This window comes from Empidonax traillii, unplaced genomic scaffold (assembly GCF_003031625.1).
Source record: "Empidonax traillii isolate 1590-97213 ecotype Southwest subspecies unplaced genomic scaffold, ASM303162v1 scaffold479:size629863, whole genome shotgun sequence".
NCBI lineage: Eukaryota > Metazoa > Chordata > Aves > Passeriformes > Tyrannidae > Empidonax > Empidonax traillii.
This window is the reverse complement of record NW_020955672.1, coordinates 193,637-218,928: the sequence shown is the minus strand read 5'-3', so window position 1 is coordinate 218,928 and position 25,292 is coordinate 193,637. Positions and strand designations below refer to the sequence as shown.

Below are 25,292 nucleotides of genomic sequence, written 5' to 3'. Positions count from 1 at the left end.
TTGCATAAGCAGTGCCCACATATAATTATTAGAGGTATTTGCACCCTCAAGTTCTGCTAAGGCATTCAAGAACAAATTACTGTAAGAAAGATTATTAATTTGTACCTTATTTATACATTCAGGCTGCAATGTTGTAACAGAAGAATTGCCCTTACATTGCAATTTGTACCCCAGTCACTTTCACAATCACAAAGCTTCTGTGATTTCAATTTCCAGTGAAAATCCTATAATTGCCAACATATAAACAAGACTTTAATGTGTAGATGGTCTTCTCCTTCCCATGATTATAAATTCATATGCTCTGAATGTTGATTTGGTCTAATATTTTTTATTGTAATATATTTGTGCATTTTGGAAAATGAGTGGAAGTCATGTGGGTTAAGTAAACCACAGCCTTTTTTTTCCTGTTGTTTTGCTTCTGTTCTCATATCCAAGGAGCAGTAGTGCACATGTCATAATGGAGTGGGGAGACCTTGAAGAGCTGTGCTATTAAACAGTGCATTAAGCAAAGCCTCTTCAGACAGTCCATTCTGAGAAGAGGTCTGCTCCATACAAACAAAGCTCTTGAGATGCACTTTGTTGTGTTCCTACCATTCAGAAAAGCACTATTATCCTGTGCCTGTGACTCTGTGCACAATATTTCAATTGGTTCCATTTCATTGGTTTTACAGGGAACAATAAAAGAGGCCTCTTGTTCCCAACCATCCAGCATGAGAATAGACCATGCTGAATCTCTATCATCAAGCATTTAAAAGCCTTGTAAAATATTTAATGTAGTCATTACTTTTAGAAGTCACAGACAAACAGCCTTGTTCCATGAAATCAAATTTTTTTTTTTTTAATTACAGCAGTACTAGTCATTTATTACAAACCTAAGCAGAAGGTTTTAGGAATTAATGCTCTTAAAATTACATATAAAACAGCAGAGGAAAATCTCTGATGTTTTCTCGAAGTTGTTTCTGTTGCAAGCATAAGCAGTTGCTTTCTGACCAATATGAGAAACTAGGAAAGTAAGTTCCTTAATCTCTTTTCAAGGAAAGTTGTCTTTACAGTATGGAAAAAGCTCTCTGCTGTAGGGTTAACACTCTCACTACTTTCAGCTGTAATTAGAAAAGCCAATTATTCTCATTAGTGTGATGCAAAATAATAGATGAGTGGGGCTTTTTTATTACTCCAGTGTTTTTCAGATTTCCTTATGGTCATTAGGCTGAAAATCCCCAGGTATGTAGCATTAAGTTTGGAAAGACATGTCAAGGGTAAGCTCAGGTGATGAGGTCTGCTTTTGGTACTCAAAATGTCCTCAGTGCAATGTGGGGTGCATCTGGACAAACATGTATTTACAGCCTGGGGTGATGGGGCAAGACTGACCTCTGCAGCGCTGGCTGATTTGCTTCCTCCCACAGCTGGAGGCTGAGATTTTTCAGTGGCCTTCCTGCCGGACATATGCCTCTCTCTCAGCATGCAGCGGTACTGGAAATGTTTAAGAACCACATGCTGCTCAAAAGACACTTGTTGACGATCTTGCTTCAATGATTATCTATATTTAGCTTCAAATGTAACATGTCCAGTCAGGAGGAAGGCTCTCTGTCTTGCTTTTGTTTTTATAGACTTTTCTGCTTTTTAATGGATAAAGGAAGTATGTTTTTAAGAGCAAGTACACTCTTACAAAAAATTAAAATAAATTTAAAAAAAGAGAAGAAAAAGGCAAGAAAGCAACATGTGCTATGCCTTCTTCCATCCTCACAGTATTATCTCTCTAAACTGCTACATGTCAGAACAGGTTTCCATGTGTGTGCGGGATTGTTTTATTTAGTCATTAGTATTATTGTCAATGCTTTTAAATTATGGAACATAAATATCAAATAGATCATCTAGTTTCATGTAATTGCATAGTGACTATCAAACTGTTACAGAACACAATTATTTTTGTCTCTCAACAAAAGTGCAGGCTGGGCTGTTTTCACTGAGGTCTGCTAAATGCAGCATCTAAGTTAAATGCCTGAACTTTCTGTAATTATAGAGCTGAAACAATTTTTTTTTTTTTTTTTTTTTTTTTTTTTTTGTAAATCTGTGTGGTTATTAGCATTGAGAAAATCTCAGCCTTTTAGGAGTTGAGCTTGAATACAAATTCAAAATACCTACAGTAAGTTTGACTTTATTTTGCCAAGATCTTATTTTTCAACTCACCTCTGATCTTGAACTGATCTGTAAAAATCCCATTCAGTAAACTAACATCACACCTACCTCTAGCAAGTCCAGTCATGTCAAAGCTTTTCCAATGTCCTGAATTCTTGTCAAGTAACCAGTGACAAGGCTAATGAGATACTGGGAAACACATTGTTTGAGGAGTGGGATTGTGTATTTACCTTAATTTTGTTCCGCTATAGCAGGCTTCTGACAGTGCAAAGTGGTTAACCTGTCATTTTTTTCAACTTCAATTAAGGCAAACAGGATGTGATTCTTTAGAGATCTGGCAAAAGGTTGTATTTTAATTTGTCAAGTAACAATGTTTCCATTGTGTGGTTTGGTGATCAGGGTTAATTACTACTAGTAGCTGAACAGGTTACGTCAGAAATATATAAGGTGTTTATAAGAGGTATATGTGTACCTCTTTAAACATTATCCCTCACACTGGGAGGTGTAAGCACAGGTCTGATATGAAGAGTGCTATTCTGGACCACCACTTCTGTAGAACAAAGTAACCTCCTGGTCTCTCCTGCCTATGACAGGGATAGTTTCTAAAATGCTTATGTTTGTCTTCAGATTGTTCTTTCAGAGTCACAGGACTGTTACTTGTTTGTTTTTCACTGAACTTTTCTTATCGGGCAGAACTTTATGAACAAAGCAGCCTGCTTAAGCTCATCAGTGGAAAAACCAAGGGAAGGATTTATCTGCCTGGATTTAGATGCATATACCCAAACTCAATATCATCAGCTCTCTAAATTTATAGTACAGAGATGAGATGGGGAAAAAAGAATAAATTTTTAAGGTGGAGTTCTTCTCCAATCTAGTTCACAAGGACTGTCCTCTAAGCATGCTCATTTGTTCCCTGACTGTAGAGGAAGCCTTGGGTGACTGAATTCTCTTCCCATGCAGCAGAATCATTGCTGATGCTGACTTTGGAAACACAAGGACATAGTATATATGAGATAGTATATATCAGAAATACTGCTGACAGGAATACTCTTACACAGAGAACTTAAAGAACTGAATTAAACCCTGATTACTCCTATAACGGTGACTTTCCTCACTCACTGGTCACGCATCCCACCATCTCAATTCCCCCTCTCCCTGCCCGGCAAAAAAAACACCAGTAAAACAAAAGCCCCTAACAGGAAAAGTGACTCAGTGAATTTTGTGCAATGTTACAATGCTGACAGAATTTAAAAAAAAAAAAAAATATATTCTTGAGTATGTTGAAAATAAACTTTTCTTTCCTCATGGAAAGATTATACCCTAAGGCATCTCCATTTTCAGCTGTTATGGTATAGGAATAAATAAAAGCTTAAACTTTCAAGTGAATAAGGCACTTACAGATGTAAGTGGCTTTTTTGTGAATCTGGAAGGACTAATCCTGAAGATAGTCAAAACTGGAGAACAGGTCCTCAAAACAAAATGGGGTTTACTCTTAATTGGAAAGTAATGGGTTTCAGAGTTTTCAACGTATGTCTACACCTATCTATATGCATAATTGGGTTGATTCCATACAGAAAGATCTACGCTGACTTGAAAAAGATTCTATTCCAGTCACGGAGCCACTGGTTTTATATCATCGGTTAACTTTTGCATGAAAATGGTGTATGGTGCCTCTAAACAAGACCATTATCCCTACCTTCACTGTAGGGAGTATTTTGCATAATAATCAATCCATAACAAGTGAAGGCCATCTTGTAACTTCATTAAATACAGTGGTTGCCCAGACACTCGTATCTCCCTTAGGAATAGATCTTTCCATTTTAAAAGAACAGAGAAATCCTTCCCTCCTTATAAAATAAAATAAAATTAAAAACATCTGACATTGTAGAGCTAGAAATAGTAAAGTGTTTTGGTGGTTTTTTCCATTTTCTTTGATGTAATAATTAGTTCCACAGCTCTAAGTACATGCAGAAAGAAAGTAATTCTATACAAGTATTTTCTCATTTCACAAAATAGTTGTATTTGTATAAGGATAGTACTTATGTCTGGAATATTTCATGGCTATATTTAGTAGGCCAGAATAAGACTCAGCATGCTGATATTTCTGAAAGATTGGGGATTTTGGGGGAAAACCAAAAAAACAGTTAAAGAACTAAAATATGTGCTGTCTCTTACCTCTTATTTTGCCTTTTATACTTTGTTTGACCCACATACCATGACAACTATTTGGTCTTCTAACACAGAGGGTAATACAGCTAGCTGGAGACATGCAAAGATAGTCTCTTCTTTCTGACACAGCCCAGAAATGCTTCAAGCAGGACTTGGGGTACAGCTGGAAGTAATCAAGGTGGATTGGTGGGTTTTGAATCATTCTGTGAATGCCTGAAACAGGTCACCTTCCCTACATGACATGCTCCAAAGTGCTTAGGGCAAGCTGATACTTCTGAATTCAATGAGAGCATGGCAATACAGAGGAAAATTTTGAGTGCTCAGATTAGATTTATTCAGAGAAAGCGATCATCTTTAACACACAAACAGAAAAAAAACAAAAAAAAACAAACACCAAAACCAAACCAACAAACCCCCAAAACTAAGATATAAACTGACCCAAACAGCGGAAGAACAATTCTGGTTGTAAAAGAAGTAACCAGTATTTTTCACAGGAGAATGATGTAATTTAGTCAAGGTCTAATCAAAAGCTCTGAAAGTCAAGGACTTAGCATGGGTAATATCTCTGTGCTAAGCTGTATATACAGTGTATAAATCCTTCAGAAATATGCGAGGAATACCTGGTCTAAAGGCTTTGAACTCCATCTATATCACTCCTTAACAAAAGCTAGCCAGTCATTTTATTAGTCTGTCCTGTTCTTCTCATTATGTTGTCTGGTTTGTAAACTAAATTTCCAAAGTCCTGAGTAGTGATGTGTAAAGATTTATATCTAAACTAAGGGATATCAGGTACAGACCAGATTCACCAGGATGCTTCTGCTGCTTTGTGTCATGCTGGCAGCAAAAGGCAGTTGCAAATCCAACCAGTGCAGAGAACTTACAGCTGCTTCCCCCGTGCCACAGAGACACAAAGCAGCAACAACTTGCTGATGGTTCCTTCATATAATCTCCAAATACTATTTGCTATCATAAATATAATGGTTTAAGTTAATCTTTGGAATAATTCCATGGTCTCAAGAGAAAAAAAAATGCGTAGAAATAAGGCTGCTGTTTCCATTATGACCATTTATACATGGAAATCCTGCGGAGAATGTCAAATAATAAAAATGCTATATAGCATAGTCAGTCTTGTAGCCATTTTAGGGCTGCACTGAGACTTAGAGATGAAATGAGAACGAAAATAATTATAATTTAAATGAAGTTTTATGGAGACCTCTTACGACAGAATAAAGTTACAAAGGCCAAGGGAAAGGGGAAAAGATAATAATTCTATTACTCTAGCAAATACAAACAGATTTTCAATTTTGAAAAGATTTCCTTTGGAATTACACTTTTTATCTTATAACTAATATCAAAACCAAAGCAAACCAAAACATGACTTACACAGAAAAAATGCAGGAAATACTATGAAAACTTAAGAAAAGGCATTCCTACTGTACTGCAGTCTGTTTTATTTACCAATCAAAGATGCATGTGAATGTTCTCTTTCCTCCTCTCTACATTTTAGGTAATAATTTAGATTGATATTTTGGAAACATGAACTTTCTGGCACTTCTCTTGTGGTACTTTTTATGAGTATACCATCTCATAAATTTGTGCCCTGTGGAAGGTGGTAACTTACGTTCAGATTTTACAGTTATGTGTGACACCAACAAATTATTAACTCAGAAGAAGGTCTTAGTTTAGAGTTAGAGTATTGTTCTTCCTAATCTATTTCTCATTCAGCATTGAAACCATTTCAGAACCTACATCTAAGTACTTTAATTCCTAATTTTATAATAGTAACTTAATTATCAGAGTTTCTATTACAAATTAGAAACATTTAGAGAACCCTTTAGAGACAGAAAAAATATATGCATATCTTTAGGACATGAACCTGTGTTTAAGGGTATGAACTGGGCCATTCCAATCCATATTTGTGCTAACTTTTCCAACTAATAATTTTAAAATGTAATGGTTTAAATACAATTTTGGTGTAAAGGATTTACTGATCAAGTTTGTAGCCTCAATGCACTCTTGAGTCTGATACAGATATTATTTACAATTAAAAAGACTAAAGCAAACAAAACAAACAAACAAACAAAAAAAACCCAAACCCACAAACCCCAAAATCTATAACCTCCAAAACGGTTAAAACTTGTTCTTCTTAGCTCATTCCATTAATTTCTTTTATTTATAAGAATTCATTAGATGTTTACCTTTAGGTGCAACAATACAATTAAAAACATCACAAATTCTAACATTGTCTTAAAGGAAGAAAACTGTTGTTCTCTTGAATGGATTGCTTAAACAACCACACTTCAGCAAGACTGGACACAGAGACAGATGCATGAAGAAATTCCAGGAGAGCATAGAGGAGTGCGTTTCTCTGAGAAAGTTGATCTTAGACATCCCTTAAACCTACATCATTCAGCTCAGCTTTCCATGCCCAATCAGTCCAAACAAAAGGATTGTGTTGAAACCTAATTAAAATACAGCTAGGACTTCTGGATGTTAATCATTCCTGTAGCATATTCACTCTGTTTGAAGAAAAACTTCAGCATGGAACTGCTTTCTCTTTCACCATCCTTTATTCTTCTATTGCCCTTATTAAAAACTGCACCAAAAAGAAAAATGAGGAAGATTCTGGTAAAGGACCCAGAAGTGCAAAAGTTACATTGCCTACGGTGGGTTCCCAGGTGGGCCAGAACAACTCTGGTTCAGTTGTGGAGAGGTGTTCGGTCACCTGGGAAGCCAGCAGAATGCTCAATTTCTTTGTCACCTATGAATCCAGGCTACATTGGTGGAAATTAGTGGGTGGGCCCAAGTCTCATAATTTTCTTGTTTTACCTAAGTTTATAATCTGCTGGTCTGCCAGAAGCAAGCCATACAAAAGTGTTTGATGCCAATCTGCAAGATGAAACAACAGAGTTCTTTCATTCCTGGCCCCACCCTCCCCCCACTAACATGGCAGTCACCTCTAACATTTCTTCACGAAAGTGTTCCAGTTGATATAATTCTGGATTACACTCAGTGTGTCACAATATGACAGCAGAAAAATATAATGACTCTTGCTATTTCTTGACCCTTTTCAAGAAAAGAAGAATGAAAAGTAATATCGTGGGAGCTGAGTGACCTTAACAAAGCAAACAGCAAGGTTATATTAAAATTCAAAGATGAAGAGCTACCAAATTTTCCAGAGCAGCTGCATTAATTTGCAGATATCTGATCTACAGTGAAGTCTATGCTCCTGTTGCTGTATAGAAAATACCTGGTCTAGCTACTTTTAAGTGCTCTGTAGCCCCTTCTCTAGTATGAGAATGATTTAGTTTAGTGAGAATGATATTTTCAAAAAAGTCATATAAGATATATGGAGAACTAAATTCCACTTCTCCATAATAAGAACTGTGGTGATCAAAGCAATATAACTTATGATGACTTTTAATTCCATTCTTCCTAGTTAAGTATAATAAATATTTGCAGGAATAAATCTATAAGATTTGCCTTCAAGGTTTTTTGTCATTTCAGGATATGAATATGCTGAGAGTAAAAAAAAATCATTTCTTTTCAGGTGGATAAAGATGTTTAAGTTAATTGTTTCTATACCTGTGCATACATTGAAAGTGGTTAGGTCCATCAATTTTTTTGCATCTTCATTGTCTTATTTATGTAGGAGCTTCCTCGAGAAGATGGTAATACTAGTGGTTAGGGAAAATTAAAAAAAAATAAATAATGAAAAAAGATAATTATTTTATAAAGATATTCAAAATGTAAACACATTTGAAGCTTATTTGAAATATAGTTGGGCAGTATAAAAATAACCCACATTAACATCCAGCTCTCAGTGATAAAAATGCCTGAATAATAATTCCCTGGGCTCACTTTCATAATATTGTAATAATTAACACAAAAGAACATCAAAACAAACACAATTTTGTTGCACTTATTAGCAGGAGGCCATTGTGTGTATTCTCAGGAGTTATATTTGAATAGCATTAGTGTATCCATATCCATGATGTCTCTCCCTGAGATAAAATATCTCTCCTGTAAACACTTACAAAGAAAGGACTCAGATAGTAGTTTTAAATGTGTTTTAAATCAGCTAAAACTAAGATCTCAAATAATTAAATGACAGTTCACTTATTGCTCTGTCTGCAGAAGTACACAATGTATCATTAATATTTCTACGAGTTTTTATATTGCTGTCTTTAGGTCGTTGAATACTTTTCTGTATTCCTGATAAGTTTTAATAAATATTCTTCCTGATATTTGCATATGGCAAATGTGAATGATGGACTTTGTGAACAATTTAGATAATTTTTTAATACAACCTTGAATGTTCCTCATACTTCTAGTCAGAAATACAGTTAAGGCCTAGCAATGGACAAGATCACAACAACAAATGCTCATCTGCATTAAAAAGTAATATTAGGTAGTAGAATTACTGAAGAAAGCATGTCCTAAAATAAGGGTTGATAATAATGAAAACCAACTTTTGTATTAATAAATCTGACATCACTAGACGATTGACAAACATCACTAAATTTATGTCTTGTTATAGATGTTAACTTGATTTATGTACATGGTTTTAAATTAATTATAATAGAAAATATTTTAAAGGTTTAAAAACAAGACCATTACTGTTTGTAATTATAAGTCATAATAGCTTCCAATGAGGATGAGGCTTATTATCAAAGGCTAAATAAGTGTAATCTATTATTAATGTGAATAACTGTGAGCTTAGAAATGTTAGAAACCTAATTTGCTCAGGTTTGACGTATCTGTCAAATGGTTATGTAACATTTAAAGCTGCTACAGTTATATGCTGACCTGCTTCCTGCATCCATCCTGAATTTCTATTTTTTAACAGTAACAATAGCTTTTTTCCTACCAAAGAGCTTTTTCTCCCTATAGTGTGCCAATACTACCTTACTTGTCAAACGGAATTGGTAAAATTTTATTGTCAATGACATACTGCATATGGCTTGGGGCTAAAACATTCAAGTACTTCAGACACAACTCTGTTAGAGAGAAGAATCCTGAAAACAAGATATTTGCTTGAATTCTTTAGATCACTGTAAACAAACAGCCATGGTGAATTACAGAGTTAGCACATTTCTGCAGTAATAGGATGGAACATTGAATTCAGAAAGTTGATTTTTTTAATTATTATTATTATTTGTCTGTTTCAATTAATGGAAGAACACTCATAAGGTGCAATTCCAGAAGTAAAGCTAAATGTAGCTGCCTGGTTTTGTTATGATTCAAGGGACACCCTCAAGGTTAGTAGTATGAAATGCTGATAAGTCTTATGTGTGTTTTCAAAGTTCATGCAGACAGTAATCCAACAACAGAATCTTTAGGAACAGGACATCTAAGGCACTGAAGTTGTTACAGTATGATGAGTTGCATGAGGGTGTTTTTTTATAATAGACTTCAATGGAGTTGTAGATTGGAACATAATAGCTTTGTGCTAGAAAAAGGCACAAAATAGAACGATTCTCTGAAAGAGTCTTGTACTTGCCATGTTGACTAATTTGTCACCATTAGCTCCCTTTATTGATGGTTAGGATAGATTTTTTTTTCCTTGTGGTTTAAGTGTTTGAAAAAAATGTGGTCCCAAGGGAATTTATCAGGTCAGAATGGAGTATAAGGAATATGTGACAGTTGATGTCTATATAACCCTTTATAACTCCAAGTTGCTGAATTCAAATTTAATCTCATTTTATTTATCAAGGCAGATGATTTTACTGAAAAATGCACCCAATTACCAATGTAGGTAAGTGAGTGAGATCACAGACAAAATCCCTCTGAAGCCAGGACCTCTAGATGAAGGTGCAGCAACATGATGCTGTCTTATTTCCAGTTGAATACTGTGCATAAAATGTTAGACAAGCACAGTCAGCACTTTCAAGTCTGCTGTATTGTGTTAATGGAAATTTGGCTTGTTATGTTCCAATCTTCAATAGCTCTCTGTATCTTTATAACTGAAAGTTCATTCTTTATTCAATTCACCAGAGATATATGCCTGAATGGTAACAGCATTTTAATTTCTTCTTCCTGTGACAGTCTGTAATATTTCAGCAAGGAGGTAGTGGCTGGGATGAGGGACTGGGTCCCTTGCCCAGAGTAGAGCATGCCTTTCAATGTGAACAGATGCTCCCAAATTTGCAGCAGTGGCAGGCTATCTGCACAAGCAGCAGCATACCCCCCTTCCCCAGGAAAGCCTTGGCTCTTGTAGAAGCAGTTGTATCTTTTCAGCCATCCTGCAAAACAGCTGTTTCTTTCTATTTTTCCCTCAGCAGCCTTCATACAGTGCTTGGCATGTTGCTGAGTAGGAAGGTCAGGCAGCAAAACAGGGTGGACCAAGGCATGGCTGCTGGAGCCAAGTACACCAGGTTCCCTGTGGGTGCTGAGAGTAACAAAGAAAGTGGTGGCACTTGCAGCTGTCCCGCTCCCTTCTCACCCTTCTTCCAGTAACATCAGATGGTTAAATAGTTATCTTCTGGTCTTGCTCTTTTTTCTATCTCTTCAAGACTGATCCCATAGGTAAAGTTCAGCATGTACTTTCAGGCTGAAACACTTCCTATGACAATAGCTACAGCTATACTACAGGGTCCAGAACGTGCTGTTATTGTTCATTTCGTTGGCAGAATAAAATTGAAAGCAGTTTAGTCCTAGATCCACAAAGGTATGTAAATACCTAATACCTGCTTAATTTGCTTGAAGTTAGGTACATAAGTGCCTTTTGGAGACTGAATCCTAGTATTTGCTTTCTTCCAAGTATGTGTGATTTTCTGTAATTGCATTACAGGGAAAATGGAGTTTCAAGATCTTTAGACATCAGAACGAGACATTTTGTGGTTGGCTTTGAATGCTGATATGCTATACTAATGTAGGGACTATTATCCATATGATTAGGAATTCAGAGGTTTATTTGATATCTCTATACTCCGAATATACACAATATAATCACAGACAGAGTAAACTAAATAAAACCCTTAACTGCCAATTTACTGGTAAGACTTTATTACCATAAATTGATTAATGTTTACATTTTATTTGAAGTTTTGGCTCTTACTATTAAAATAGCTGTGGATGGTTTAAAGTTCTGATTAGCTCAATGAAAAATTATAATACTGTAGAAATGTTAGTCAGTCTTACCTTAGAAATCTGGAAAATGAAACATTTTTATGATTTGATATGTGACCTTAATAACTAAACAGATTACCAATTAACTTCTAAGATAATTAAACAGGATCAGACAAATGTTATAACAACATACTTTTTATTTAATTAGGTCTTCACATCTTGGAGAAAATCAGTTATTCGATTTTAGTTTGTTTTAATTATTTCTCAAGAGACACTGATTCTTACTATTAAATAACTAAAAGTTCAGGTTTTTACTCACTCTGCTGAATGATATGGCTGCAGAGGAGACCAGTGTTGTGATAACTAATGGCAGTATGGTAAATAAATTGGCAATATAAGATGTATTTTAGAATAGGTACTGTGCAACACTAGTTGCTTTAAAAATAATCTTCCTCCAGTTGCTATGACTGAAGATTTCATATACTTCTCAAAAAAGAAAAAGAGTGGGAGAGAAACCACAGGGGTCCTTTTTTTCAGGCCACCTTCCTCTCACTCTCATGCCTCCTATCTGCACACTGATCAGAATGCAAGATGGATTGATTTTAAGACGACTGTTCTCTATTTCTCCAGTTTTAGCAACACCTAAGGCTCAACCAACTTGGTACATACCATTATTTAGGGATATCACTTCTAGGATTGAGACATTTCTGTGTAAATCTGAACCTGTGACTGCTGCTTGGAAGTTGTTACTTTGAAGAGATACCTAATGTAGGCTTTAGAATTGACAGAAAATCAGAATTACTCAAGGATTGTCATTGTAATTTTTATATGCTGTGCATATAAAAAGACTGAGACTCAAATCTTGGGGAGATCACCCAAGAAATGTGAAGCTTTTTGTGGCTGTGGTATGTGGTAACATATGACTTCAATATTCTGTCCACCCATTTGAATTAAACCTCCACCCCTTTTTTAATTGTAATTGTAGTAGGTTGAATGTGGTTCTCAAGTTATCCTTTTCCTGTCTTTTAATCCAATTTGCATATGTAGACATTTACATGCCAGTCAAGAATGCATAAGGACTTTCAGCAGCATGAAACTTTCACTCCCAGGTGAACTGTGCAGTGAGGCGCTGGAAATAAATTTTGCCATTTAAATGTGTGGTAAAAAGCATGTTATTAACTTTATTCAAGTTTAATTTCAGGTGACTTTGGGAAAAAGACCAATAATTGCATTCCAGTGTGCATTTGGCCCAAAACCAGGCAGCTTAATTAGTAAACAGACAGCAGCCGTGCTTCACAACACAGATTTTCTGCTTTCAGTAGTTGAAGAAAGACATTGAAAGATCATGTCCTTTGTTTTTTGACTCCACTGATTGGGCTATTTTGAATCCATCATGTCATAATTACTTAATTTGATAGATTAGGTGAATAGATGAATGTGCTGATATTCATGAGGTTAATTTGGAAAATGGTTAAGTATGATCCTTAGTAATCAACTATGGTTTAACTTGCTCACTTATGCTGACAAGAAGGGTGTGATAGGAAGTAAAAACTGAGTGGACAAGACCTATTTGAATGCATTTATGAGTTCTCCAGGTCTTTTCTGGGAAAAGAGAGTCCTTTGTCACATATGAAAATATGAAGCAATGGCAAACTGTTGGGATAACACTGGATTGGCCTAATGAGATACAGTCGCCAAGGACAAAGGTTTGATGTGCTTAGGTGACCTTGGAGCTGATGAAGCCATGTGATTACAGGCTCTGTGGTTCTCAAAACCCTAACTTTAGGCAGAATAGAATCTTGGTGCTGCACTTGATCTGGGACCCAGACTGCAATCTGGGTCCCCATCACCATGGGTGGCCCAGATTAGAAAAATGTTGAGGCAGTCATGTTGGTGCCCTGCTATGATCCCCTTGGCATGCCTTTTCCAGTACCAGTGTCCCTGGAGCTGTAGGCTCTGTGGCTCTCTGAACCCTAACCCTCACCCTAATGGGATTGTGGTGCTGCAGCTGATTTCCTAATCTCCATGGGAGTCTCAGATTTGAAAGGTATGGATGCAGCAGTATTGGTGCCCTGAAATAACAAACTAGGCATACATCTTCCACCCCAGTGTTCCTGGAACTGTGGTCTTTCTGGCTGTCAGAACCTTTTCCCTAACAATAAACAAGTCTGGGTACTGTGCACAAGTTCCCTATCACCATGTGTGTTCCTGATTAGATAGATGTGCATGCAGCCATGTTGATGTCCTTACATGAACCTTTTCACACACCTATTCCAGCCCCAGTGTACCTGTACCACAGGCTCTGTGACTCTCTAAATTCTAACCCTAATCCTAACCAAATCCTGGAGCTGCAGTTGAGTTCCCTATCTCCATGGGTGTGGTGCCCAATAGGCTTGTTCCAGTAGAAAGCCTGATATATAATTTTAACATTAATTTTCAAAGAACCAGATGGAGAAGCACATCAGTGTCTTTGACCCTGTGCTTTCCTCCTCAAACAAACACATAAAGTATATAAATGTAATTTCTGATCACATTCTACTGATACATTCAATAATGTATTTATATATATATATATATATATATATACTCTCTTTCAAAAGAGTAATTATCTACAATGGTTAGATATTTTGAGAAGTGACTCATTTAAACATATACAGATACTGTTGTGCACTGTTAGAGCTCAGTGAATATTTTGGAAGCACAAGGAATGCTTTTTGATATTCTTTGTTCCTGTAAATGCCAAATATAGAGAATAATGCCTGACACAGTTCGGTAAGGAAGAGCACAAGATCAGCAAGGTTTGCCAACAGGACTGCAGATCTTCTCTGAGCAGTGCTCAAGGCTGATCTGGTTTATTTCAAAATGGAGGGATTTATAAAGGGTAGGCCGGGGAGGATTCTAGAAACTGGGAGGGATATGCAAAACTGGGAGATCTGGTAGGTAGAGAGAAAATGCATAGGCATAAGAGAGAAGGGTAGTAACAATGATGTAACCGGGGAAAACAAGATTGGTTAGGGCAGACAGAGCTCTCTGTAAGCTGCCCAATGAAAACACACCAACTAGTTCCAGGAAGCAAAGACCATGGTAACAAATGTAACACTTAAAATGGGGGCCCCAACCTAGCAATAGGTTTAAGCCCAAAAGTCTCTGTAAAAAGAAAGTCCCTCACACAAATGCAATTTCCATGTCTTTTCCATTGATAAACTCTTCTTTCCACTGTTGGTATGACTCCACTGTTGTCATCTCCTACAAACACCTGTGTTTGTACTGGTATACAGTCTTAAGCTCAATAAAATTTATTCTTCATAACATGGCTTTCAAAGTATTAGGCAGAAAAAAATAGGGTGCAAAATAGCCTCTTGTTCCAAGTTCACTGGATTACAGTGAAGTGTAAAGCTCTATTTAATTATGAGTAACTCATGACCTAAGCTATTTAAATTGAACTGATTTAGATCAGGAAATGCTAGTGAGTTTATAACTGAAACAAAACAAAACAAAAAGCAAATTGAGAGAAACCACAAAACCCCACAAAAAACAAACCACATAGATATGGGCACTGTGGTGGCTGAGCTGATCTTTTCTTCTGGCCAGAAAAACTCTATAATCATGTCTATGCAATGTTAGGGCTGGTCTTAAGGTCCTCCTATAGGACAGATCACAGTGTGCAAGCACAGCTGTAGATATGCTGTGAATGTATTAACTAAAAGTGTTAGATGCTGTAAGTCTCTGTGCCCCGTAGGAAAGAAAACGCAAAGCACGCTAAGGAAATACCAAGGGAATTAAAGGGGAAATGAAAATTCTGGAAAGCTTGTAGTAGTTCATGAAATCAATCTTTTAGACTTGTAAATAAAGATAGAATATGACCCATCTGTATTGTTTTATGAATATTTAAAACTCATCACTCAGCAGTCACCATTTTTGCTCACAATATGATGAAAATTCATCTGCGATATTTGATAGTATTGTTCATATTGAAGATCTAGTCTAGCTATTTTTTGCTGATAAAAATTAGAATTTCAAGAGGGAATAAAAAAAAAAAATCAATATTCCGCTCTAAAGCCATCTATCTTCTGAATTTTGTCTTAAATTTTCAAAGACCTTGTCATACACCTGATTTTGCAGCTATACTCACTCAGCTATACTCATATATAGCTTATACTCACTTCCCTTCTTCTTCCCCTTTTTTGAGTCATCATTTATTTTAATATCTCTTTGGCAGAGGCTTAAAATTTTAATATTGTCATATTCAAGTATATTACACTTCATTGATAAATAAAAATAAATTATATAATAGTTGTCTTTTTTTTACTCTGAATATATTCCACAAAATGCGTGTATTGTTACATAATATTCTGTATCGATATTTTTTATTATTTTAAAAGTTATTGATCAGTTACTAGTCATACTACACTGAAAGGATCAAACATTGGATGCTAGAAGAGGAAACTGCAAATAGAGCTTTGTGAAAAACACAACAAAAAATTATATCAGGCAAAACTAATTAATATGTATTTACTAAAACCCAGAGAAAGTACTGGAGATACAATAAAATAAACGCCTGTAATAATTTTTACATTTTCTTATTCAATCCAGGTCATTATCTGAATGCATTTTGGTGAAAATATTACATACTATCGTGGTATATTAATAGTGTGCAGACACATACAAGTCTGTCTAATTAGTACATAGAATCACAGAATAGTTTGGGTTAGAAAACACCTTTAAAGGTCCTCTAGTCCAACTCTCCTGTATTGAACAGGGACATCTCTGGCGAGATCAGGCTGCTCAGAGCACTGTCTAACCTGACCTTGAATCTTTCCAAGCATTGGGAATCCACCACCTCTCTGGGCAACCTATTCCAGTGTTTCACCTCCCTCATAGTAAAAAAGTTCTTCCTTATATCTAAATTGATTCTCTTCTAGTTTAAAGCCATTAGCCCTTGTCCTATTGCAACTGCTAAAAGCTTTGTCTTTCCTTTCAGGTATTGGAAGGAATTTCTATAATGAATCTTCAAGACCTTCAATCACAATTATGAATAAAGGGAAACAATGCTACTTTTTTATAGAACACTTTTAAGTACTGGAAGGCTGCTGTAAGGTCTCCCTGAAACCTTCTCTTCTCCAGTCTGAACAAATCAACTCTCTCAAATTGCCTTCATAGGAGAGATGCCCCGTTCTTCTGGTCATTACTGGAGCCTTCCTCTGGACTCAGGCAATAAGGGAGTTGAACATCTTTCCTTGCTGATATAATTGTAGGGAGATGGATTTTAGAATATGGTGTGTAGGGAGAGTGGATTTATACTGCAGATGGAGGACGTCATGTAGAATAAAGGCAGTTACAGTGGTAGGCTTGTTTCAACCAGTTTCTTGCGCAGCTGTTTCTGGGTTGGTACAGACAAATTTGATTTTAAGGCTCAGTTCAAGCTCAAGAGATGTATGTTATGCTTTTTCTACCTTCTTGATTTGAGAAAGAATGTGGAGGACTCTCTGCAGGCAGAATCTTAACAAGGGTCTCAGACAGACACCATGTAGGAAGGAAATAAAGGAAATATTGTATGGCTGTAGAGGACAAAGGTTTATTAAAGAAAATAATTAAAGAAAATATTTTAATTTTTTTTTTTAAATTTAATAACCAGAAAAAGGAGAAGAGATACTTTTGGGTTTTTCACTTTCAAGATAAAAACTAAAATATTGTTCAAAACCTGAGATTTAAGGTCCTGGGATTTTTACATCAGTGTTCCATGATGTCAGAAGTGCTTTTACTTTTGCTCTTAATAAGTCACACTACCTTACCTTTTCAGGATAGGATTGACTCAGATGAGCGAGGTGAAGCATAAAATGTAGTCTAACCAGGATCTCCAACTTACTGAGTTGAGAGGAAGCATATGGGATCACTAAGCTGACAGCAGTTGCTCATTGTATCATTTTTTTGTTTCAGCTTTTAGCAAAGGAATTTTTTTCAAAAGCACATCTCATTTACTGACCAGAATGACCTAACAGGTGTACATTCAGGTGGTCTCTTTTGGAAGACACAGGAAAGTACATTTATACATTTGTTTTCTTTATCTTATGATAACTTTTGGGAGGATATATCAGAGGAATGTTTGGTCTAGCTTATGAGACACTGTAGTTTTTTGATCTCTCTTGAATCAGATTAGAGTAAAAGCAAACAAATGTGGGCAATTTCTCTTTAAACCTGTTCCAAGAATTTACCGTTCCAATGGCTCACTTCTAGCATTATATAAACACTTTGATGGCTCGATTTCTCTTTAATTAAAGTTTAATTATCTTCCATTCAGTTGTTACAGATGAAAGTCCATATGCAGAGTTTTTAGGATGTTCATATGAAAAGGTTTGAGGCATGTGCCCACATAGACATTAGGGGAAACACTCAAAGAGCTGGAAAGCAATCTGTAGAAGCAGAAAAATAGGCAGTAGTGGCCAGTTTGAGGATACAAGGAAAAGACTAAAGCTTGAGTAGAAAAGAAAGACAAAAATGAACCGCAAATAGTCAATGTTTTGAGAGGAGTACAAGCAATGTAATTCCAATGCTATGTTGCTGTGGATAGAAGTAAAATACCCTCCAGGGAAAGAAAATATTTTTGAACTAGCGGAAGAAAATGTTATCTTGGGTGTTATCTTTGAAGTGAAGGATTTGAAAGCAGTATAAGAGAACAGAGGAAGAAACTAACAATATGACAATAATGAAGACATCCTTAGTGTTAGCTCCTTTATTTTTTGTTTTACTTACTTATTTTTTTGCAGTCTTGTGGAGGAATAGCTAACAAATTTGAATAAGGTCTGTATATCCAGGAGAAGAGACAGTAAGGCTTTCTTTAAATAAGAACAATTTTTTATAATGAAAGAGATTACTGAGAATTTACTGCCTGGAAAACATGACTTCATGTCTTTGTAAACTACGATAATAAATATTAAAAGAGAGGAAACAAAATGCGCATGTTTCTAAACAGAAAATAGGAAATTACACAGAATAAGTATTGGCTTAATGTGTTTGTTGTTGTTGTTTTTTTTTTTTCTGCAGTGTAAATACAATCAAATTCAATAATAGTTTATGAGTAGTGTGTTGACCGGGGAAATGTGGGATAAATATCGTGAATGAGTTATGATCAGTTTCCAAATTTTCAAATGAAGCAAAAGTTAAGTGAAATAAGTGACTTCTAGGAGTTATGCCTGCTAGAAACTACATTATGATCAACCAAGAGGAAACATAATGTCCGTTTCAACTGTTAATTGCAGAAAAGTAACAAACTAGGTGTGTAGATCCAAAGTTTGCAAACAAAGTACTTCCAGTAGTGATAGGAGAATTATAAAAAATAAGAATGGAGAAGTCTTAAATTATAGTATCAAATTATTCAAAGTGGAACAGAAGTTATGTGGCCCAAACCAGTACCATGGGCCTTCCCGGGTAATAAAGGCATCCTGGGAGCGTGACTGTCTACCAGGGCTGATCAATCCTGTTTCCTAATCCAGCAAGTGGTTTGAGCCCAGCATGGCACAACAAAGCTATAGCACCCCCTATTCCAAAGTAAGCCTTTTGATGCAAATTTTTGGTTCTCTGATGCATACAGTAACACACAGAATAAATGGGTCATGAAGGAGGGTGAGTTAGCTTGCAAAACCCTGTGGTGCCTGGGATAGGAAACAGCCACTATCAACAAATACATGCTCTGCATAAAGAACCAGGAAGGAAAATAACTGTACTAGATAGCAGACAGTGCTGGCACAGGAAAAAATTCATTTACTCACTCTGGGGACATTGCTAGCATTGAAGGACTTTGAATTCTTTGAAGTGTTGAGGAAGAAAGAATCACAACTAACTTTTGCAGGATATTTTCTTACTATGGAAAGACAGCAAGCTTAGTTATGTTCCCTAAATCTATTCCATTTTTCTCTAAAAATTCCTGAGTAAATCCTGTATTGAAATAGCTTGTAATTTCATTTAATTTGGTTCTGTTCCTACTCCTAAAATCCCATTCTCAGCCTCTGCCTTTTCCATACTGCTTTCTTTATAATCTGCTTCAGGAAGACACTGCTTTGTAACAAGGAGAAATTGTATAGTGGGAGTCAGATTTGGACCCCAATGAAGAAGAATAAACATTACTTATACAAAAAGGAAATAGAAGGCCACTTCCATCAGGCATCACAGCATAGATCATTGAATACCCAAACACCCTGTAACATGGTTTTGAGAAAAAGTAGGATTTTGGAGACAAGAAAGGGCTAGAGAATGAAACTATATTAAAGGGGAAACAGAGATTTGGCAACTGAATTTCAGCTATTCTGTTTGCAGCTAATCTTTGGCAGAAGCATAGATTAAGTCAAATGATGCCATTCCTTTCAAAAGAAGATTATTTTCTTAAGAGTTTCTCTCCAAATCGTAGTTAGAAACTGTTGTTATCCTGTTCATGCTATCATTTACCTGATGTGCATGCAGAAATATTACTCTGTTTGATTTCAGAAAATTTGGTCAGTGAAATAAAGCTATGACAGTTGTCTAAACAAAGCAACTGTCAGCTCATATCACAAGCTCCTTCTAAATAAAGAGCTGTACTGCTCCAAATTTGTTTTTCTTTAATGAACTCAAGCCTTCCCACTGTCATTATTCATTCTTTCTAAAAACACTGGAAAATGCAATACATTACTCAACTGTGACCTAACATGTCCTAAGGTGCATATTTTATTGATGTAAATAAATGAGATTCTAGTCTACCCAAATGCTGGTGTTTTGATTTAATAGAAACATTGTTTACCTTAAAAGTTGTCATTAGTGCAATGATTATTTTCCCTGGAGGCTTGGACGATAGTCTGGAGGACCACTGCTAGCAGCCTGCTTAGTATCTGCAGATTCATTGAGCAATTAAACTGTTGGATTATGGAGTATCAGGAGGAAATAGTTAAAATGTTTGCTGCTTTCTGTGGTCTACTCAAATATATATTTTTTTCTTACACTGAAAGATAAATGTTTGAAAGTGCATTGGTTTCATGCTTGCATAAATGAAAAACTGTTTTGATAAAATTACAGTGTTAAACTCCATTATTACTAGGTATGAAACTTAAATTAACCAGACACTGAGAATTTGCTATTATTCCAAACTAAACTAAAATAAAAATGCATAGATTACAGTGCTCAGAGCTAGAGGAACTGTTGTGGATGCTTTCCTGTGCTTTTGATGTAAGCTGTCCCTCTGCTTTTCTTTGTGGATGTCAATCTTGGAAACCAATACGCATCTAAATTCTATTTCCTCTCTTTCTGCCTTTAGGTGGTATCCAGTTTTATCAACAGGAATTAATTTTAAAAAGGTCAATGACTTAATGAAATAGTTTTCAATGTTTATACCCATACCTTCCTTTGAAAAATAGGTTTACCTTAACTTGGTATTCATCAGTACAAATTAATTGGAAATATTAAATGCCGTAATATTGCATGAGAAAAAGAAATGAAAAATGTGCTGTTACTGCTCTGGGAAAAAAAAAAAAAAGAAAAAAAAAAAAAAGAACGGTGACTGTGCTGAATCAAGGAGAAGGAAAAACCAAAATCATTTATGAGTCTTATTCAGGGAGCCTAGGTGACTTCTAGTGATTGATCCTCCCTGCGGTTGTTGGAAGCTAAGCAGGTGGGACAGACTTTGACAGAAGTTCCCTTTCTCTCTAAAAGATGTACTCCAATTACTTTTTAAGGCTAATAATTCTATAATGTTTGAGTTAAATTAAAAACAAAACAAAACAAAACCAAACCATGACACCATCAGCTTTCTCCACTGTTAAATCCATCTTGGAAAGAATTGCAGGCAACACTGGGCTTCTAGCAAAGATATAAAGTAGGACATTAAAGGGAGTTGATTTCTGAAATTATTACCCATTCAAAAGTGGAAAGTCTACAGTCCATGGCTGTTTCCTTGTTTTTTTGTGGTTTAGATAGGAAATAAACACATAGGCCATTCAAGCTGTCATTGAGAAAACAAATGAAACAAACAGAGCAAAACCTCTTTTTACCTATTGTCTCCTGTCTTATTACTGTACATCACTGAAAAGAATCTGACTCCATCCTCTCTGCAGCTGTCTTTCAGTTATTTATGTACATTAATAAGGTCCCTCTGAGCCTTTGCTTTTCCGGGCTAAACAGTCCCAACCCTCTCCATCAGCAGGTGAGACTGATTGACAGGTAATTCCCTCGGTCCTTCCTCTTTCTTTTCTTGAAAAGACTGCATTCCTCCAGTCTTTGGGCACTTCTTGCTATTGCCATGATCAGTCAAAGGTTATTGAGAAAAGACTGGAAATGACATTTTTCAGCTCCTTCAGCAGTTGCGGGAGCATACATCAGGGCCTGCATACTTCTGTAAGTCCAGTTTTCTTAAGTGTTACCTGACTATCTTCCTTGCTCCAGTGTATCCCACTGGTATCTGGAATTCGTGCTTCCTGAAGGCTGGACTTGCTAGTACAGAGTGAAAGAAGGCATTCAATATTTCAGCCACATATTCACATCCTTCTGTCCCATCAGGGCCTGTCTAACTCAGGAGATATTCATACTCTTTGAATTAACTCAGGGAGAACCATTTACTCCACCAGCTGAGCCATGCAAATGACACAGGTGTTTATGTAAAGCAAAGGCTAACCTCTGGTCCCCTTTGTGTTGAGATGAAGTCAGCTTCTATGCAACAGCTGTGGTCTGTCACACATGGAGTTATTCTCTGAGCTTCACAGGCACATCAACTTTGCCCATCTCTGCTGAGCTGTGTTCCATTTTTGGAGTTTATTGCTCAGTAACAAAAGAATGAAGCAGTTTCTATTAATTTGTAATATAGAAAGAAATCTTTGCTAGATTACAGGCTTAAAAATTGCCAGATTACATACATTACCAAAAAAAAAGAAAGAAAAAAGTTGAAATTGTCAGTAAAGGCTCTGATACTTTAAAACTTTATACTTCTAGAGTAAAAGCTGCTCCTTGAAAATGTTACCACAGTAACAGAACAAGAAAACAGATATTTCTGCTGACTTTACCTAAAATGTGAAATCATTGCTACTGCACAGCGGTTGTTGAGATATAAAACACACCTAATTTGCAGGTGACACAAAATGCTTTCAACAAATTTACTACTCTGAAGTTTATGCTACAACTGGGATATGGATTTCAAATGGGAGAAATGGATGGAAAACATACACAGATTAGAGCTAAGATACTTATTTAATTAAACCCTCATCACAAACACACACACAGGAAAAAAAAAAAAAAAGGAGAAAAAAAAAGCCAACACAAGCCTCAAAAAACCTCCAATACCAAACCAACCAACAAAACAAAAACTACCCAGAAAAAAAACCCCTAATTTGTACTCAAATTGAGAAAAGAATTCCTATGAATTTAAGTTCTGGTCACAGCGGCAAGTAGGGAGATAACTAAGCATGAAACTTATGCCATTCTGTGGCATTCAATTGCATAAATTTAGTAAATCTCCTTAGCTGGTTTTAATTATTTTGACCCTAGGTCAAGAAAGAGGAATTAGATAATTGATCCTGTGCTCATTTGCAGCTTGATTAGTCTACTGACTAAAGCTGCCATACAACTGTGGATCACTATATAGGCTGGGACTGCTACAATGGTAGAAGCTAAGCCTGACAAAGTAAACTTATCTCTTGCACTTCTGTTATTGCTCAACCTAGAGAATTAGGCATAATCTGACCTCTGGAGATAATTAAGCAAGGAGATTTAAGTGTATCATATAGTTTCAGTAATTTTCCAAACAATTTTTTTTAATTATTTTTTTTTTAAACACCTGACCAGAATAATTACCATATTTCCTCGTGGTATGGAAGCAGAATGAAGTCTAAATTGATTTGGGTGTAGAAAAATGATCTTCCTGCAGAAGACTGAGCATGGCTAGCTTTGACTTACTATCTGTTGCCAGCAATATGTTTGTCACCTCATTTTGCATGGTAAATTTCTGTTTTCACTTGGCCATACAGCTAAGATTGTAGAACAAACATGTTGCCATGAGTCTCACTTTTGGCTGTGACACTATCAGCTCAAACAGTGTTTGTTTTTTTAATCATGCTGTCTAAAACAATTGGTTTGGGAATGTCTAAACGGTAATTGAAGCACATCAAGGTTCAATGCCAAGGCTGATAAAGGACTCTCCTAAAGTTATGGTTGATTAATCAATCTGTTCCCAAAACAGGCTTAAAATTCCACTGGATTTCTCTTCTTTTAATGTTGCAAACAATATAAGTTGATGCAATATATTTGATTCTTCCTTATGAATTGCTGAAACTGTTTTGTATTTCTGAATACCTTTCTTCTTACTCTAGGACAAAATTGAAGACTTTTCCAGATCACGAGAGACAAAAGCTGATCATTAAAGATCAGGAAAAGGCTTATTAAATAACAAAACCATCGATATTTTTTAGATATAGCTAACTCTTTCCAGTGTGAAAAGGAAACAAATTATTATTATTCAGATATTTTTTTTCCTGCTTACCTCATTCTCTTTCAATTCATAGCCTGTAAAATATATGTTTTAATCTTGGAAAAATATCTCATCAACCTTATGCAACTGCATGACTAACATCATTTAGACTCCTGTGTTTAGAGTAAAATAAGTGCTAAAAATACTGGGCTTCAATTTAGTAAAAGTTCTGAGAAAGTAGCATTCTCCTGGCTGCAATGAAATGAGAGTTTTGAAAAATAAATAAGTTGATGAAAAAATGCATAGCAAGCTACAGACTGATTGTATGATTTAAGCTTTCAAAAATTAAAATTTTAAAAAAAATATATAAATTCAGTTAACCCCTGCTTTAAGAAGGATTATAACAAACTGATGTTTATTTCTAACTTCCTTAGACTAACATAGACATATTCACACACAATCATATTAAATACATTCAAATTATAAAAAGGACATTCAGAAATATATTTTTAATTTAACTTTTCCTCTTGTTGCTTTTTATGTAAGAATCGTGTTTGGTTCTCACCTTGTGAGCATTTATGCATTGTTAAAGCTGGGTTGTGTAGTAAGTATCACCTTAGTAATTCCAGGAAATTTTACAACTTCCAGCTGTTAGTCCAAAATTTAGTAGCAAAGATTTCCCCAAGGTTTTACATCATATGTCACAGTCTGATGCAGATGTCTCAGATACTTGAACATCTCAGATGGAACTAACTGCCTCTGTTTAGGCTCTTGAAATCCCTCCTGACAAATCACAGCAGATGAAATCTTAGCTGCAATGTGTGAGTTCAGGATTCACTGCATAACTTAATATCCCTAAACAATTAGAGTATGCAACCTCAAATGGGAAGAAGGGTGTCCGATTCTTCTCAGAGAAAAAATACTTTTAAAGATGAGAAATAGAACAACAGATGAGAATTTGGACCAGGTGATAGGAAAGAATAAAAGATTCTGGGGCAGGAGCCAAAAATCATTTACTGGTTATTAATATTCTTAGATATGAAATTCAACACAAGTGTGCCTATTTCTTCTGCAAATGTTATAATTAAGAATGAGTTAGAGAGATCTTTGGCAGAGAAGACAAAAAACTTGGCAGAGGAAAGGATTAAGATGGAAACTAAAGGTCTCTCAATTTCTTTCTTCTATTTTCCAAAAATATAGTTTTAATTTCGAGGATTTTTTTTTTTATATGTGAGGTTATTTATTACTTTTTTTTTTTTTTAATTTTGTAACAGGATTTGTCCTACACTTCTAAGTTACATTTTTTTCTATATGTCTATTGAGATAGCAGTTCATATTTTATATCATGAATCTGGTCTGTAAGAGTTATTTCACAAAAGATGCTAGTATTTCCTGAGTCTCAGCCATGTGTTTTGTACACAATTCCTGCCCAGAGGAGTCTAGAGACTGGCTGGGCTCAAACAAAACAATTTGAAGATCAAAGTAAAAAACCTGATTG

At 35.7% G+C, this 25,292-nt stretch overlaps 2 long non-coding RNA genes across 2 annotated transcripts in view; both read left to right on the top strand.

The window, feature by feature from the left end:
- Nucleotides 1–510: 510 nt before the first annotated feature.
- Nucleotides 511–10,674, top strand: LOC114063672. The gene is made up of 3 exons (XR_003572591.1): nt 511–540; nt 4,380–4,483; nt 10,590–10,674. It is a non-coding gene; the product is annotated as an uncharacterized LOC114063672 (long non-coding RNA).
- Nucleotides 10,675–10,862: 188 nt separating this feature from the next.
- LOC114063671 overlaps nt 10,863–25,292 on the top strand; it is an 89,965-nt gene continuing 75,535 nt past the window's right edge. The window contains exon 1 of the long non-coding RNA XR_003572590.1: nt 10,863–10,975. This is a non-coding gene — a long non-coding RNA (uncharacterized LOC114063671). The remainder of the gene's footprint in view (nt 10,976–25,292) is intronic.